Source organism: Cherax quadricarinatus, chromosome 14, assembly GCF_038502225.1.
Source record: "Cherax quadricarinatus isolate ZL_2023a chromosome 14, ASM3850222v1, whole genome shotgun sequence".
Taxonomy (NCBI): Eukaryota; Metazoa; Arthropoda; class Malacostraca; order Decapoda; family Parastacidae; genus Cherax; species Cherax quadricarinatus.
In genome coordinates this window covers 26772402-26792170 of record NC_091305.1, presented here as the reverse complement: position 1 = coordinate 26792170, position 19769 = coordinate 26772402, and the positions used below count along the sequence as shown (strand labels likewise).

Here is a 19769-nt window from a genome sequence, read left to right as displayed (position 1 = left end):
AGGAAATTCAATGTCAGGCGCAGACAAGGGGACGGTAAGCAACAACGGAGACATGCCGTACACGAAGGCCCTATCAGACCCACGTGGGGCCAGGGAAAAGACGAGGAGCACACTAAGATCAAATGACAGGTCCGAAGACAATGAAGGTATGCTATATGCAGAGATTCTAACAGCCAACTGCAGTAGCAAGGGACAGCTGGTCATGAAAGACAGTTCACTGAGAATAGAAGTTTCAGATATGACAGGGACTGAAGGCAAGAACATGTCAATGGAAGGAAATAAAATGCCTCAGAGGAAGCAGATGGAGACTCAGTGGGAGGAGGAAAGGGCGAGGTCAGTTTTTGTGTACGGGCTCCAAGAAGCCAAGGGGGACAACTTTGAAGAAATAAAACAGGAGGAGAAAAAAATGATTGAAGGCATCATGAAAACAATAGGTGAGGGCGATATGACCCAGGTGACAAATTTTCAGAGAATTGGGTGGTTTGCGAGTGGAAGGATACGGCCTGTCAGAGTAACTTTCAAGGAAGAATCAGTTCGAACCAGGATTCTGCAAGAGAAAGCAAGACTGAGGGACAAACAGGGGTACCAGAGAGTATACCTCGACCGCGACAGAACACAAGAAGAAAGGACTACACTGAAAGAGAGGGTACAGAGACGCAAGGAGGAACGAGAGGCAATGACGAAAATGAGCAGGACCCAGACACAGGAGGAAGGGCAAACACACCCCACAGAATCTCCCACCAAAAGACTCCAACCGCGACATTCCCAACGCAACTGAGCAACCTATACTACAACCCACTCACTGTTCCCTCTGCCACCAACCCCCATATCACAAACCTCACCCCAACAGCTGTCCCTTATGGGCATTCTGACCCCACCCCCATCATCACAAACCCCACCTACACCACAGCCCCATATAGGCCCCCACCAAGGCTCTCGCTCCCCCAACCCCAATATTCTTGCATGACCACAATGATAGAAAAGAAACTGAAAGTTTGGTACACAAACGCGGATGGAATAATGAATAAACATGAGGAGTGGAACGAAAGAATCAGTGAAAAATCCCCAGACATCATAGCAGTCACAGAAACAAAACTCGCTGAGACAATAACAGACACAATCTTCCCAACGGGATATCAGATCCTGAGGAAAGATAGAAGGAGTAGAGGGGGAGGAGGGGTTGCACTGCTCATAAAACACCGATGGGGATTTGAGGAAATGGAAGGCATGGACATGATTGGAGAAAGAGACTACATTGTAGGTACAATTCAGTCCGGAGAACATAAAGTAGTCATTGGAGTGATGTATAACCCACCACAGAACTGCAGGAGGCCAAGAGAGGAGTACGAAGAAAACAACAGGGTGATGGTGGACACACTGGCTGAGGTGGCAAGAAGAGCTCACTCGAGCAGAGCAAAGTTACTGGTAATGGGCGATTTCAACCACAGGGAGATCGACTGGGAAAACCTGGAGCCACATGGGGGTCCCGAAACATGGAGAGCCAAGATGATGGATGTGGTACTTGAAAACCTCATGCATCAACATGTCAGGGACACAACCAGAGAGAGAGGGGAGGATGAGCCAGCAAGACTGGATCTTGTGTTCACCCTGAGCAGTTCAGACATTGAAGACATCACTTACGAGAGGCCCCTTGGAGCTAGCGATCACGTGGTTCTGAGTTTTGATTATATAGTAGAGTTACAAGTGGAGAAGGTAACAGGAACTGAAGGGGACAGGCCAAACTATAAAAGGGGGGACTACACAGGTATGAGAAACTTCCTGCAGGAGGTTCAGTGGGACAGAGAAATGGTAGGAAAATCAGTAAACGAGATGATGGAATATGTGGCAACAAAGTGCAAGGAGGCAGAGGAAAGTTTTGTTCCCAAGGGAAACAGAAATAATAGGAAGACCAAAACGAGTCCTTGGTTTACCCGAAGGTGTAGGGAGGCAAAAACTAAGTGCAACAGAGAATGGAAAAGGTACAGGAGGCATAGGACCCAGGAAAACAAGGAGATTAGTAGAAGAGCCAGAAACGAGTATGCACAGATAAGGAGGGAGGCCCAGCGACAGTATGAAAACGACATAGCATCGAAAGTCAAATCTGACCCGAAACTGCTGTATAGCCACATTAGGAGGAAGACAACAGTCAAGGACCAGGTGATAAGGCTGAGGAAAGAAGGTGGAGAACTCACAAGAAACGATCAAGAGGTATGTGAGGAGCTCAACACGAGATTTAAGGAAGTATTTACAGTAGAGACAGGAAGGACTCTGGGGGGACAGACCAGATGGGGACACCAGCAAGGAATACACCAACAAGTGTTGGACGACATACATACAGATGAGGAGGAGGTGAAGAAACTGCTAAGGGACATCGATACCTCAAAGGCAATGGGACCGGACAACATCTCCCCGTGGGTCCTTAGAGAGGGAGCAGATATGTTGTGCGTGCCACTTACCACAATCTTCAACACGTCCCTGGAAACTGGGCAACTACCTGAGGTATGGAAGACGGCAAATGTAGTTCCCATTTTTAAAAAAGGAGACAGAAAAGAGGCACTAAACTATAGACCTGTGTCATTGACGTGTATAGTATGCAAAATTATGGAGAAGATTATCAGGAGGAGAGTGGTGGAGCACCTGGAACTGAACAAGAGTATAAATGCCAACCAGCACGGATTCACGGAAGGCAAATCCTGTGTCACAAACCTTCTGGAGTTTTATGATAAAATAACAGAAGTAAGACACGAGAGAGAGGGGTGGGTTGATTGCATCTTCTTGGACTGCAAGAAGGCCTTTGACACAGTTCCTCACAAGAGATTAGTGCAGAAGCTAGAGCATCAGGCGCATATAACAGGAAGGGCACTGCAATGGATCAGAGAATACCTGACAGGGAGGCAACAACGAGTCATGGTACGTAATGATGTATCACAGTGGGCACCTGTGACGAGCGGGGTCCCACAGGGGTCGGTCCTAGGACCAGTGCTATTTTTGGTATATGTGAACGACATGATGGAAGGGTTAGACTCAGAAGTGTCCCTGTTTGCAGATGATGTGAAGTTAATGAGGAGAATTAAATCTGATGAGGACCAGGCAGGACTTCAAAGAGACCTGGACAGACTGGACACCTGGTCCAGCAAATGGCTTCTCGAATTTAATCCTGCCAAATGCAAAGTCATGAAGATAGGGGAAGGGCACAGAAGACCACAGACAGAGTATAGGCTAGGTGGCCAAAGACTGCAAACCTCACTCAAGGAGAAAGATCTTGGGGTGAGTATAACACCGAGCATGTCTCCGGAAGCACACATCAATCAGATAACTGCTGCAGCATATGGGCGCCTGGCAAACCTGAGAACAGCATTCCGATACCTTAGTAAGGAATCGTTCAAGACACTGTACACCGTGTATGTCAGGCCCATACTGGAGTATGCAGCACCTGTTTGGAACCCGCACTTGATAAAGCACGTCAAGAAACTAGAGAAAGTACAAAGGTTTGCCACAAGGTTAGTTCCAGAGCTAAGGGGAATGTCCTATGAAGAAAGATTAAGGGAAATCGGCCTGACGACACTGGAGGACAGGAGGGTCAGGGGAGACATGATAACGACATATAAAATACTGCGTGGAATAGACAAGGTGGACAAAGACAGGATGTTCCAGGGAGGGGACACAGAAACAAGAGGCCACAATTGGAAGTTGAAGACACAAATGAGTCAGAGAGATATTAGGAAGTATTTCTTCAGTCATAGAGTTGTAAGGCAGTGGAATAGCCTAGAAAATGACGTAGTGGAGGCAGGAACCATACACAGTTTTAAGACGAGGTTTGATAAAGCTCATGGAGCGGGGAGAGAGAGGGCCCAGTAGCAACCGGTGAAGAGGCGGGGCCAGGAGCTAAGACTCGACCCCTGCAACCACAAATAGGTGAGTACCTCTAAGCACATACACACTGAGAGACATACACCTCTCAGCACATACACACTGAGAACCATACACCTCTCAGCACATACACACTGAGAGACATACACCTCTCAGCACATACACACTTAGAACCATACACCTCTCAGCACATACACACTGAGAGCCATACACATTTCAGCACATACACACTGAGAACCATACACCTCTCAGCACATACACACTGAGAGCCATACACCTCACAGCACATACACACTGAGAGCCATACACCTCTCAGCACATACACACTGAGAACCATACACCTCTCAGCACATACACACTGGGAGACATACACCTCTCAGCACATACACACTGAGAGCCATACACCTCTCAGCACATACACACTGAGAGACATACACCTCTCAGCACATACACACTGAGAGACATACACCTCTCAGCACATACACACTGAGAGCCATACACCTCTCAGCACATACACACTGAGAGACATACACCTCTCAGCACATACACACTGAGAGCCATACACCTCTCAGCACATACACACTGAGAGCCATACACCACTCAGCACATACACACTGAAAGACATACACCTCTCAGCACATACACACTGAGAGCCATACACCTCTCAGCACATACACACTGAGAACCATACACCTCTCAGCACATACACACTGAGAGACATGCACCTCTCAGCACATACACACTGAGAGACATACACCTCTCAGCACATACACACTGAGAGCCATATACCTCTCAGCACATACACACTGAGAGCCATACACCTCTCAGCACATACACACTGAGAACCATACACCTCTCAGCACATACACACTGAGAGCCATACACCTCTCAGCATATACACACTGAGAGCCATATACCTCTCAGCACATACACACTGAGAACCATACACCTCTCAGCACATACACACTGAGAGACAAACACCTCTCAGCACATACACACTTAGAACCATACACCTCTCAGCACATACACACTGAGAGTCATACACCTTTCAGCACATACACACTGAGAACCATACACCACTCAGCACATACACACTGAGAGCCATACACCTCTCGGCACATACAAACTGAGAGCCATACACCTCTCAGCACATACACACTGAGAGCCATACAATTCTCAGCACATGCACACTGAGAGACATACACCTCTCAGCACATACACACTGAGAGCCATACACCTCTCAGCATACACAATGAGAGACATACACCTCTCAGCACATACACACTGAGAGACATACACCTCTCAGCACATACACACTGAGAGCCATACACCTCTCAGCACATGCACACTGAGAGACATACACCTCTCAGTATACACACTGAGAAACATACACCTCTCAGTACATACACACTGAGAAACATACACCTCTCAGTACATACACACTGAGAGACATACACCTCTCAGTATATATACACTGAGAAACATACACCTCTCAGTATACATACACTGAGAAACATACACCTCTCAGTATACATACACTGAGAGCCATACACCTCTCAGTATACATACACTGAGAAACATACACCTCTCAGTATACATACACTGAGAGCCATACACCTCTCAGCATACATACACTGAGAGCCATACACCTCTCAGTATACATACACTGAGAGCCATACACCTCTCAGCATACATACACTGAGAGCCATACACCTCTCAGTATACATACACTGAGAGACATACACCTCTCAGTATACATACCCTGAGAGACAAACACCTCTCAGTATACATACCCTGAGAGGCATACACCTCTCAGTATATATACCCTGAGAGACATACACCTCTCAGTATACATACCCTGAGAGACATACACCTCTCAGTATACATACCCTGAGAGACATACACCTCTCAGTATACATACCCTGAGAGGCATACACCTCTCAGTATACATACCCTGAGAGACATACACCTCTCAGTATACATACCCTGAGAGCCATACACCTCTCAGTATACATACACTGAGAGACATACACCTCTCAGTATACATACCCTGAGAGACATACACCTCTCAGTATATACACACTGAGAGCCATACACCTCTCAGTATACATACACTGAGAGCCATACACCTCTCAGTATACACACTGAGAACATACACCTCTCAGTATACATACACTGAGAGCCATACACCTCTCAGTATACATACACTGAGAGACATACACCTCTCAGTATACATACACTGAGAACATACACCTCTCAGTATACACACTGAGAGCCATACACCTCTCAGTATACACACTGAGAAACATACACCTCTCAGTATACATACACTGAGAGACATACACCTCTCAGTATACATACACTGAGAGACATACACCTCTCAGTATACATACACTGAGAGACATACACCTCTCAGTATACATACACTGAGAACATACACCTCTCAGTATACATACACTGAGAGCCATACACCTCTCAGTATACATACACTGAGAAACATACACCTCTCAGCATACATACACTGAGAGACATACACCTCTCAGCACATACACACTGAGAGACATACACCTCTCAGTATACATACACTGAGAGCCATACACCTCTCAGTACATACATACACTGAGAGACATACACCTCTCAGTATGAGAGCATACACTGAGAGAGACATACACCTCTCAGTATACATACACTGAGAGCATACACCTCTCAGCATACACACTGAGAGACATACACCTCTCAGTATACATACACTGAGAACATACACCTCTCAGTATACATACACTGAGAGACATACACCTCTCAGTATACATACACTGAGAGCCATACACCTCTCAGTATACATACACTGAGAGACATACACCTCTCAGTATACATACACTGAGAGCCATACACCTCTCAGTATACATACACTGAGAAACATACACCTCTCAGTATACATACACTGAGAGCCATACACCTCTCAGTATACATACACTGAGAGCCATACACCTCTCAGTATACATACACTGAGAGACATACACCTCTCAGTATACATACACTGAGAGACATACACCTCTCAGTATACATACACTGAGAAACATACACCTCTCAGTATACATACACTGAGAGACATACACCTCTCAGTATACATACACTGAGAAACATACACCTCTCAGTATACATACACTGAGAGACATACACCTCTCAGTATACATACACTGAGAGACATACACCTCTCAGTATACATACACTGAGACATACACCTCTCAGTATACATACACTGAGAGACATACACCTCTCAGTATACATACACTGAGAGACATACACCTCTCAGTATACATACACTGAGAGACATACACCTCTCAGTATACATACACTGAGAGACATACACCTCTCAGTATACATACACTGAGAGACATACACCTCTCAGTATACATACACTGAGAGACATACACCTCTCAGTATACATACACTGAGAGACATACACCTCTCAGTATACATACACTGAGACATACACCTCTCAGTATACATACACTGAGAGACATACACCTCTCAGTATACATACACTGAGACATACACCTCTCAGTATACATACCCTGAGAGACATACACCTCTCAGTATACATACCCTGAGAGACATACACCTCTCAGTATACATACCCTGAGAGACATACACCTCTCAGTATACATACACTGAGAGACATACACCTCTCAGTATACATACACTGAGAGACATACACCTCTCAGTATACATACACTGAGAAACATACACCTCTCAGTATACATACACTGAGAGACATACACCTCTCAGTATACATACACTGAGAGACATACACCTCTCAGTATACATACACTGAGAGACATACACCTCTCAGTATACATACACTGAGAGACATACACCTCTCAGTATACATACACTGAGAGACATACACCTCTCAGTATACATACACTGAGAGACATACACCTCTCAGTATACATACACTGAGAGACATACACCTCTCAGTATACACACACTGAGAGACATACACCTCTCAGTATACATACCCTGAGAGACATACACCTCTCAGTATACATACCCTGAGAGACATACACCTCTCAGTATACATACCCTGAGAGACATACACCTCTCAGCATACATACACTGAGAACATACACCTCTCAGCATACATACACTGAGAGACATACACCTCTCAGCATATATACACTGAGAGACATACACCTCTCAGCATACATACACTGAGAACATACACCTCTCAGCATACATACACTGAGAGACATACACCTCTCAGCATACATACACTGAGAGCCATACACCTCTCAGTATACATACACTGAGAGACATACACCTCTCAGCATACATACACTGAGAGACATACACCTCTCAGCATACATACACTGAGAGACATACACCTCTCAGTATACATACACTGAGAACATACACCTCTCAGCATACATACACTGAGAGACATACACCTCTCAGTATACATACACTGAGAGACATACACCTCTCAGCACATACACTGAGAGACATACACCTCTCAGTATACATACACTGAGAGACATACACCTCTCAGCATACATACACTGAGAGCCATACACCTCTCAGTATACATACACTGAGAGACATACACCTCTCAGCATACACACTGAGAGACATACACCTCTCAGCACATACATACACTGAGAGACATACACCTCTCAGCATACATACACTGAGAGACATACACCTCTCAGTATACATACACTGAGAGACATACACCTCTCAGCATACATACACTGAGAGACATACACCTCTCAGCATACACACTGAGAGACATACACCTCTCAGCACATACACACTGAGAGACATACACCTCTCAGCATACATACACTGAGAGACATACACCTCTCAGCATACACACACTGAGAGACATACACCTCTCAGCATACATACACTGAGAGCATACACCTCTCAGCATACACACTGAGAGACATACACCTCTCAGCACATACACTGAGAGACATACACCTCTCAGCACATACACACTGAGAGACATACACCTCTCAGCACATACATACACTGAGAGACATACACCTCTCAGCATACATACACTGAGAGACATACACCTCTCAGCATACACACTGAGAGACATACACCTCTCAGCATACATACACTGAGAACATACACCTCTCAGCATACATACACTGAGAGACATACACCTCTCAGCATACATACACTGAGAGACATACACCTCTCAGTATACACACTGAGAGACATACACCTCTCAGTATACATACACTGAGAGAAATACACCTCTCAGCATACATACACTGAGAGACATACACCTCTCAGTATACATACACTGAGAGACATACACCTCTCAGCATACATACACTGAGAGACATACACCTCTCAGCATACCTACACTGAGAGACATACACCTCTCAGTATACATACACTGAGAGACATACACCTCTCAGTATACATACACTGAGAGACATACACCTCTCAGTATACATACACTGAGAGACATACACCTCTCAGTATACATACACTGAGAAACATACACCTCTCAGTATACATACACTGAGAGACATACACCTCTCAGTATACATACACTGAGAGACATACACCTCTCAGCATACATACACTGAGAGACATACACCTCTCAGTATACATACACTGAGAGACATACACCTCTCAGTATACATACACTGAGAGACATACACCTCTCAGCATACATACACTGAGACATACACCTCTCAGCATACATACACTGAGAGACATACACCTCTCAGCATACATACACTGAGAACATACACCTCTCAGCATACATACACTGAGAGACATACACCTCTCAGCATACATACACTGAGAGACATACACCTCTCAGCATACATACACTGAGAGCATACACCTCTCAGCATACATACACTGAGAGCCATACACCTCTCAGCATACATACACTGAGAGACATACACCTCTCAGCATACATACACTGAGAAACATACACCTCTCAGCATACATACACTGAGAGACATACACCTCTCAGCATACATACACTGAGAAACATACACCTCTCAGCATACATACACTGAGAAACATACACCTCTCAGTATACATACACTGAGAGGACATACACCTCTCAGCATACATACACTGAGAATATACACCTCTCAGCATACATACACTGAGAAACATACACCTCTCAGCATACATACACTGAGAGGACATACACCTCTCAGCATACATACACTGAGAGACATACACCTCTCAGCATACATACACTGAGAAGGACATACACCTCTCAGCATACACACTGAGACATACACTGATACACCTCTCAGCATACATACACTGAGAGACATACACCTCTCAGCATACATACACTGAGAGACATACACCTCTCAGCATACATACACTGAGAGACATACACCTCTCAGCATACATACACTGAGAGCATACACCTCTCAGCATACATACACTGAGAGACATACACCTCTCAGCATACATACACTGAGAGACATACACCTCTCAGCATACACACTGAGAGACATACACCTCTCAGCATTCATACACTGAGAGACATACACCTCTCAGCATACATACACTGAGAGACATACACCTCTCAGCACATACATACACTGAGAGACATCCACCTCTCAGTGTACATACACTGAGAGACATACACCTCTCAGCGTACATACACTGAGAGACATACGCCTCTCAGCGTACATACACTGAGAGACATACACCTCTCAGTGTACATACACTGAGAGACATACACCTCTCAGCGTACATACACTGAGCGACCTACGCCTCTCAGCACATACACACTGAGAGCCATACACCTCTCAGCACATACACACTGAGAGCCATACACCTCTCAGCACATACACATTGAGAGCCATACACCTCTTAGCATATACACACTGAGAGCCATACACCTCTCAGCACATACACACTGAGAGCCATACACCTCTCAGCACATACACACTGAGAGACATACACCTCTCAGCACATACACACTGAGAGACATACACCTCTCAGCACATACACACTGAGAACCATACACCTATCAGCACATACACACTGAGAGACATACACCTCTCAGTATACATACACTGAGAGACATACACCTCTCAGCACATACACACTGAGAGACATACACCTCTCAGCATATACACGCTGAGAGCCATATACCTCTCAGCACATACACACTGAGAGCCATACACCTCTCAGCACATACACACTGAGAGCCATACACATCTCAGCACATACACACTGAGAGACATACACCTCTCAGCACATACACACTGAGAGACATATACCTCTCAGCACATACACACTGAGAGACATACACCTCTCTGCACATATACACTGAGAGACATACACCTCTCAGCACATACACACTGAGAGACATATACCTCTCAGCACATTCACACTGAGAGCCATACACCACCTCTCAGCACATACACACTGAGAGCCATACACCTCTCAGCACATACACACTGAGAGCCATACACCTCTCAGCACATACACACTGAGAGCCATACACCTCTCAGCACATACACACTGAGAGCCATACACCTCTCAGCACATACACACTGAGAGCCATACACCTCTCAGCACATACACACTGAGAGACATACACCTCTCAGCACATACACACTGAGAGACATACACCTCTCAGCACATACACACTGAGAGCCATACACCTCTCAGCACATACACACTGAGAGACATACACCTCTCAGCACATACACACTGAGAGACATACACCTCTCAGCACATACACACTGAGAGACATATACCTCTCAGCACATACACACTGAGAGCCAAATACCTCTCAGCACATACACACTGAGAGCCATACACCTCTCAGCACATACACGCTGAGAGACATATACCTCTCAGCACATTCACACTGAGAGCCATACACCTCTCAGCACATACACACTGAGAACCATACACCTCTCAGCACATACACACTGAGAGCCATACACCTCTCAGCACATACACACTGAGAGCCATACACCTCTCTGCACATACACACTGAGAGACATACACCTCTCAGCACATACACACTAAGAACCATTCACCTCTCAGCACATACACACTGAGAGCCATACACCACTCAGCACATACACACTGAGAGCCATATACCTCTCAGCACATACACACTGAGAACCATACACCTCTCAGCACATACACACTGAGAGCCATACACCTCTCAGCACATACACACTGAGAGCCATACACCTCTCAGCACATACACGCTGAGAGCCATACACCTCTCAGCACATACACACTGAGAGCCATACACCTCTCAGCACATACACACTGAGAGCCATACACCTCTCAGCAGATACACACTGAGAACCATACACGTCTCAGCACATACACACTGAGAGACATACACCTCTCAGCACATACACACTGAGACCCATACACCTCTCAGCACGTACACACTGAGAACCATATACCTCTCAGGACATACACACTGAGAGCCATACACCTCTCAGCACATGCACACTGAGAACCATACACCTCTCAGCACATACACACTGAGAGCCATATACCTCTCAGCATATACACGCTGAGAACCATACACCTCTCAGCACATACACACTGAGAGCCATATACCTCTCAGCACATACACGCTGAGAACCATACACCTCTCAGCACATACACACTGAGACCCATACACCTCTCAGCATACACACTGAGAGCCATACACCTCTCAGCACATACACACTGAGAACCATACACCTCTCAGCACATACACACTAAGAGCCATACACCTCTCAGCACATACACACTGAGAGCCATACACCTCTCAGCACATACACACTGAGAGTAATACACCTCTCAGCACATTCACACTGAGAGCCATACACCTCTCAGCACATACACACTGAGAGCCATACACCTCTCAGCACATTCACACTGAGAGCCATACACCTTTCAGCACATACACACTGAGAGCCATGCACCTCTCAGCACATACACACTGAGAGCCATACACCTCTCAGCACATACACACTGAGAGACATACACCTCTCAGCACATACACACTGAGAACCATACACCTCTCAGCACATACACACTGAGAGCCATACACCTCTCAGCACATACACACTGAGAGCCATACACCTCTCAGCACATACACACTGAGAGCCATACACCTCCCAGTGTATTGTACCTGTGAAAGTGACGATAATTATTTTTTTAAGCCAGTGTTTATTTCGGCAGCTCGGATCGATATGGGTCATTATGTAAATTTTCCAATATTTAAGTGGGTTGTGCAATAGAGGTATTTTTATTTTGGGCCATTGAGATAAAAGCTGTTTTCTCTTTATCCCCCCTCCCCCCCCCCAAAAAAAAAAAAAACAGTTTAAAGACCCTAAACTAGATTTTGAATTAAACTCTGTAAACTAACCTAGATTTTGAGTTAAACTATATAAGCAAACGTATATTCTGAGTTGAACTGTAAACTAACCTAGTCTTCTGTTCTATACTATTTTATATTTTCTATTCTATTCTATTCTATTCCATTCTGTTCTCTTCTATTACTACTACCACTAATATATTCTATTCCATTCTGTTCTCTTCTATTACTATATACTAATATATATATATATATATATATATATATATATGTATATTTATATATCTATCATATATATATATATATATATATATATATATATATATATATATATATATATGTATATGTATATATGTATAATATATATATATATATATATATATATATATATATATATATATATATATATATATATATATATATATATATATATATATATCTATATATATATATATCTATGTATATATATATATATATATATATATATATATATATATATATATATATATATATATATATATATATATATATATATATATATATATAGCTATGTCATACCTCGTCTTAAAGCTATGTATGGTTCCTACCTCTACTACATCATTTGCCAGGCTATTCCACTTCTTGACGACTCTGTGACTGAAGAAGTACTTCGTAACATCCGTGACTCGTATAAGTCTTCAGCTTCCAATTGTGACCCTCCTGCCCTCCAGTGTCGTCAGTCCGAATTCCCTCAACCTTTCTTCGTAGGACATTCCCCTGAGCTCCGGAGCTAGCCTTGTCGCAAACCTTTGTACTTTCTCTAATTTCTTGACGTGCTTGACCAGGTGTGGGTTCCAAACTTGTGCTGCATACTCCAGTATGGGCATGACGAACACAGTGTACAGTGTCTTGAACGATTCCTTACTAAGTTATCGGAATGCTATTCTCAGGTTTGCTAGGCGTCCGTATGCTGCTGCAGTTATCTGGTTGACTTGTGCCTCCGGAGACGTGCTCGGTATTATACTCACCCCAAGATCTTTCTCCTTGAGTGAGGTTTGCAGCCTTTGTCCACCTAGCCTATACTCTGTCTGCGGTCTTCTTTGCCCTTCCCCAATCTTCATGACTTTGCATTTGACAGGGTTGAAATCGAGAAGCCAGTTGCTGGACCACGTGTCCAGCCTATCCAGTAGTCTTGCCTGATCCTCATCCGATTTAATCCTTCTCATTAGCTTCACATCATCTACGAACAGGGACACTTCAGAGTCTATCCCTTCCACCATGTCATTCACATATATCAAAAATAGAACTGGTCCTAGGACTGACCCCTGTGGGACCCCGCTCGTCACAGGAGCCCACAGTGATACCTCATCACGTCCCATGACTCGTTATGGCCTCCCTGTCAGGTATTCTTTGATCCATTGCAGTGACCTTCCTGTTATACGTGCCTTATCCTCTAGCTTCTGCACTAATCTCTCTTGAGGAACTGTGTCGAAGGCCTTCTTGCAGTCCAAGAAAATGCAATATGCGTGCGCGCGCGCGCGCGTGTGTGTTTGTGTGTGTGTGTGTGTGTGTGTGTGTGTGTGTGTGTGTGTGTGTGTGTGTGTGTGTGTGTGTGTGTGTGTGTGTGTCTGTGTGTGCGTGTGTGTGTGCGTGTGTGTGTGTGCGCGCGTGAGTAATAAAGTCATCACTCTAACTTGAACATGATGGGGTTCAGGGTACTCAACTTGCGGACGTCATCCCCGTGGGATTTTTCCTTTTTTTTCGACTCAGTGCTTATGTAACTGTTGTCACCGTCGCTGATCTACAACGGAAACGAACAAGCTTGTTTATCAATCAAACGAAAGCTTTGTTTCTGGTCGATATTCGCCCATAGCTGTCGGCTGTGAGAAACAGTTTTAGCACGTCTGTCTGTCAGCCAAACACGCCGATGAAGAGATTCCCGACACGTCTTCGTAAGACTGGTAATAATGGTGGCAGAATTACTGACAATATGTCAGGTAAAAGAACACATTTGTAACTAATGTGATATTTTATTGTGGCAACGTTTCGCTCTCCAGGAGCTTTGTCAAGCCGTTTTCCGTAAGACTTGCCAAATCTTAATGACGCTCCAGCAACTTTCGATTAATTGTCCCGTTTATGTGAGAGTTAGTAGGATTCATTTCAGCCTCTTTCTCGATACCTCTTTAGGATGTTCTCACTCTGACTCTTCTCTGCTCCGATATTCCAACCTTCAATACAGTTTCTTTCCTTGAGCTTTTAGATGAAATTGGCCTATTGTACCAAATTTGACTTACTTTTGATTTACCTTCCATTGCACAATCTTTTTAGCTTTCTGTTTAGCAATGTATATCCCATCTAGGTATAGTATTTTTTAGGTTTATATTAATGATAATTATATGCCCTGAAGTTAATATATTCAATTTCATGATTACTCTATTCTTGATTTCTATAACTTTCTCCCCTCCCAGTTTATAGAGTTTATCTAGTCTTCCTTCACTTTACATAACGTCACACATGTCCGGATTAAACTTCAAGAGACACTTATTTGACAACTTATGTAGTCTGTCTAAATCTTACTGTAGACTATCTCCATTCTCTGGTGTCGATATTCTCTTTATTAGTTTCAAATCATCAGCGAACAGCAATAGAGAGGATTTGATCTCCTGTGGCAAATCAATTATATATATTAAGATAAGCGTTATTACGACACAGAATTTCAACAGGTTCGTGCGGCAACTTCCCTAAATTCATGCTGGTTGCTTACAGAGAAGCTCCTCCTCTCTAGATCATCATCAATCTTCTGATTATCTTCCTTAGCACATTGCAGAGTATACGTGCCAATGATACTGGCTTGTAAATGAGTGTTTATACCTATTCCATCTGATTATGAATTCACATTAAAAGCTTTTTAACCATCCGAGAGTTATCCAGGCTCTTGTGACTTATATATAGACGTAAAAAGCTCTCATTTCTTCCGCCATTTCTTTTAGTGCCCACAGGGATATTGTTACAGGTCCCATAGTTTTTGCGTCATTCACTTCTCAGTTCTTTGCATGTGTGAGTGCAAGTAAAACACCCAGCTGTTTACTGACAAATTTCGCACTAATTATACCATGAGTTTATAAGCAGAGTTGCAAGACCAGACGCACCTGTTACCAGACACACTCCATATATCCTTCCATTCTTGTGTATCTGCACTTTTCAGTCACTTACCTCGCTTATGTAATATATATATATATATATATATATATATATATATATATATATATATATATATATATATATATATATATATTTATTTATATTATCACACTGGCCGATTCCCACCAAGGCAGGGTGGCCCGAAAAAGAAAAACTTTCACCATCATTCACTCCATCACTGTCTTGCCAGAAGGGTGCTTTACACTACAGTTTTTAAACTGCAACATTAACACCCCTCCTTCAGAGTGCAGGCACTGTACTTCCCATCTCCAGGACTCAAGTCCGGCCTGCCGGTTTCCCTGAACCCCTTCATAAATGTTACTTTGCTCACACTCCAACAGCACGTCAAGTATTAAAAACCATTTGTCTCCATTCACTCCTATCAAACACGCTCACGCATGCCTGCTGGAAGTCCAAGCCCCTCGCACACAAAACCTCCTTTACCCCCTCCCTCCAACCTTTCCTAGGCCGACCCCTACCCCGCCTTCCTTCCACTACAGACTGATACACTCTTGAAGTCACTCTGTTTCGCTCCATTCTCTCTACATGTCCGAACCACCTCAACAACCCTTCCTCAGCCCTCTGGACAACAGTTTTGGTAATCCCGCACCTCCTCCTAACTTCCAAACTACGAATTCTCTGCATTATATTCACACCACACATTGCCCTCAGACATGACATCTCCACTGCCTCCAGCCTTCTCCTCGCTGCAACATTCATCACCCATGCTTCACACCCATATAAGAGCGTTGGTAAAACTATACTCTCATACATTCCCCTCTTTGCCTCCAAGGACAAAGTTCTTTGTCTCCACAGACTCCTAAGTGCACCACTCACCCTTTTCCCCTCATCAATTCTATGATTCACCTCATCTTTCATAGACCCATCCGCTGACACGTCCACTCCCAAATATCTGAATACATTCACCTCCTCCATACTCTCTCCCTCCAATCTGATATCCAATCTTTCATCACCTAATCTTTTTGTTATCCTCATAACCTTACTCTTTCCTGTATTCACTTTTAATTTTCTTCTTTTGCACACCCTACCAAATTCATCCACCAATCTCTGCAACTTCTCTTCAGAATCTCCCAAGAGCACAGTGTCATCAGCAAAGAGCAACTGTGACAACTCCCACTTTATGTGTGATTCTTTATCTTTTAACTCCACGCCTCTTGCCAAGACCCTCGCATTTACTTCTCTTACAACCCCATCTATAAATATATTAAACAACCACGGTGACATCACACATCCTTGTCTAAGGCCTACTTTTACTGGGAAATAATTTCCCTCTTTCCTACATACTCTAACTTGAGCCTCACTATCCTCGTAAAAACTCTTCACTGCTTTCAGTAACCTACCTCCTACACCATACACCTGCAACATCTGCCACATTGCCCCCCTATCCACCCTGTCATACGCCTTTTCCAAATCCATAAATGCCACAAAGACCTCTTTAGCCTTATCTAAATACTGTTCACTTATATGTTTCACTGTAAACACCTGGTCCACACACCCCCTACCTTTCCTAAAGCCTCCTTGTTCATCTGCTATCCTATTCTCCGTCTTACTCTTAATTCTTTCAATAATAACTCTACCATACACTTTACCAGGTATACTCAACAGACTTATCCCCCTATAATTTTTGCACTCTCTTTTGTCCCCTTTGCCTTTATACAAAGGAACTATGCATGCTCTCTGCCAATCCCTAGGTACCTTACCCTCTTCCATGCATTTATTAAATAATTGCACCAACCACTCCAAAACTATATCCCCACCTACTTTTAACATTTCTATCTTTATCCCATATATATATATATATATATATATATATATATATATATATATATATATATATATATATATATATATATATATATATATATATATATATATATATATATATATATATATATATATATATATATATATATATATATATATATGTATATATATATATGACTTGAGCCTCACTATCCTCGTAAAAACTCTTCACTGCTTTCAGTAACCTACCTCCTACACCATACGCCTGCAACATCTGCCACATTGCCCCCCTATCCACCCTGTCATACGCCTTTTCGAGATCCATAAATGCCACAAAGACCTCTTTAGCCTTATCTAAATACTGTTCACTTATATGTTTCACTGTAAACACCTGGTCCACACACCCCCTTCCTTTCCTAAAGCCTCCTTGTTCATCTGCTATCCTATTCTCCGTCTTACTCTTAATTCTTTCAATAATAACTCTACCATACACTTTACCAGGTATACTGAACAGACTTATCCCCCTATAATTTTTGCACTCTCTTTTGTCCCCTTTGTCTTTATACAAAGGAACTATGCATGCTCTCTGCCAATCCCTAGGTACCTTACCCTCTTCCATGCATTTATTAAATAATTGCACCAACCACTCCAAAACTATATCCCCACCTACTTTTAACATTTCTATCTTTATCCCATATATATATATATATATATATATATATATATATATATATATATATATATATATATATATATATATATATATATATATATATATATATATATATATATATATATATATATATACATATATATATATATATATATATATATATATATATATATATATATATATATATATATATATATATTTATATATATACATATATATATATATATATATATATATATATATATATATATATATATATATATATATATATATTTGTTTATTTATTCTATAAGACACCTGCTGTCCCTGTTCCTGTTCAACCATCAGTATAAAATGGGTACCTGGATGTTAGTCGACTGATGTGGGTCGCATCCTGGGACAAAATTGACCTAATTTGCCCGAAATGCTCAGCATAACAAGTGGCTTTCTATACAGTAGTGTGTCATTGATGTCAGCTAGGACTGTATACCTTGTACATGTACTTGTAGTAAATAAAGATATTTATTATTATTATTATTATTATTATTGTTGTTGTTGTTGTTGTTGTTGTTGTTGTTGTTGTTGTTGTTGTTGTTGTTGTTGTAAGCTTACTCTAATAGAATGATTACATTTAATTACGTTAAGTTCATTAAAGAAAAGACTAAGACTGATACTTCATAAGGTTATGTCTTTCTTCCTGGGAAACTGTGAAGGTTGATGTACCTCCCGCCAAGAGAAACAGAATATATCTCCCAGGTATCACAAGACATTCAGCGACCACCAATAGCTTCACTGATCAATCGTCGGACCGCGATTAGCTGACGGAGGGACGACTCTACACCACTTCTTGTGCTGAATAACTCACCAAAGACAGTTGACATATTTCCACTGGGGTCTTCCGACGGGGATTTATTCACTGCTAGGTGAATATAAGAATAGCAATGCTATTCTTAT

At 42.7% G+C, this 19769-nt stretch overlaps 1 protein-coding gene across 1 annotated transcript in view; it reads right to left on the bottom strand.

Moving 5' to 3' along the window:
- Positions 1 to 16426, bottom strand: part of LOC138852685 (transmembrane protein 98-like) — a 44038-nt gene extending 27612 nt beyond the window's left edge. The window contains exon 1 of the mRNA XM_070084939.1: positions 16412 to 16426. The gene's annotated coding sequence lies outside the window, so the exon portion shown is untranslated. The remainder of the gene's footprint in view (positions 1 to 16411) is intronic.
- Positions 16427 to 19769: the final 3343 nt, after the last annotated feature.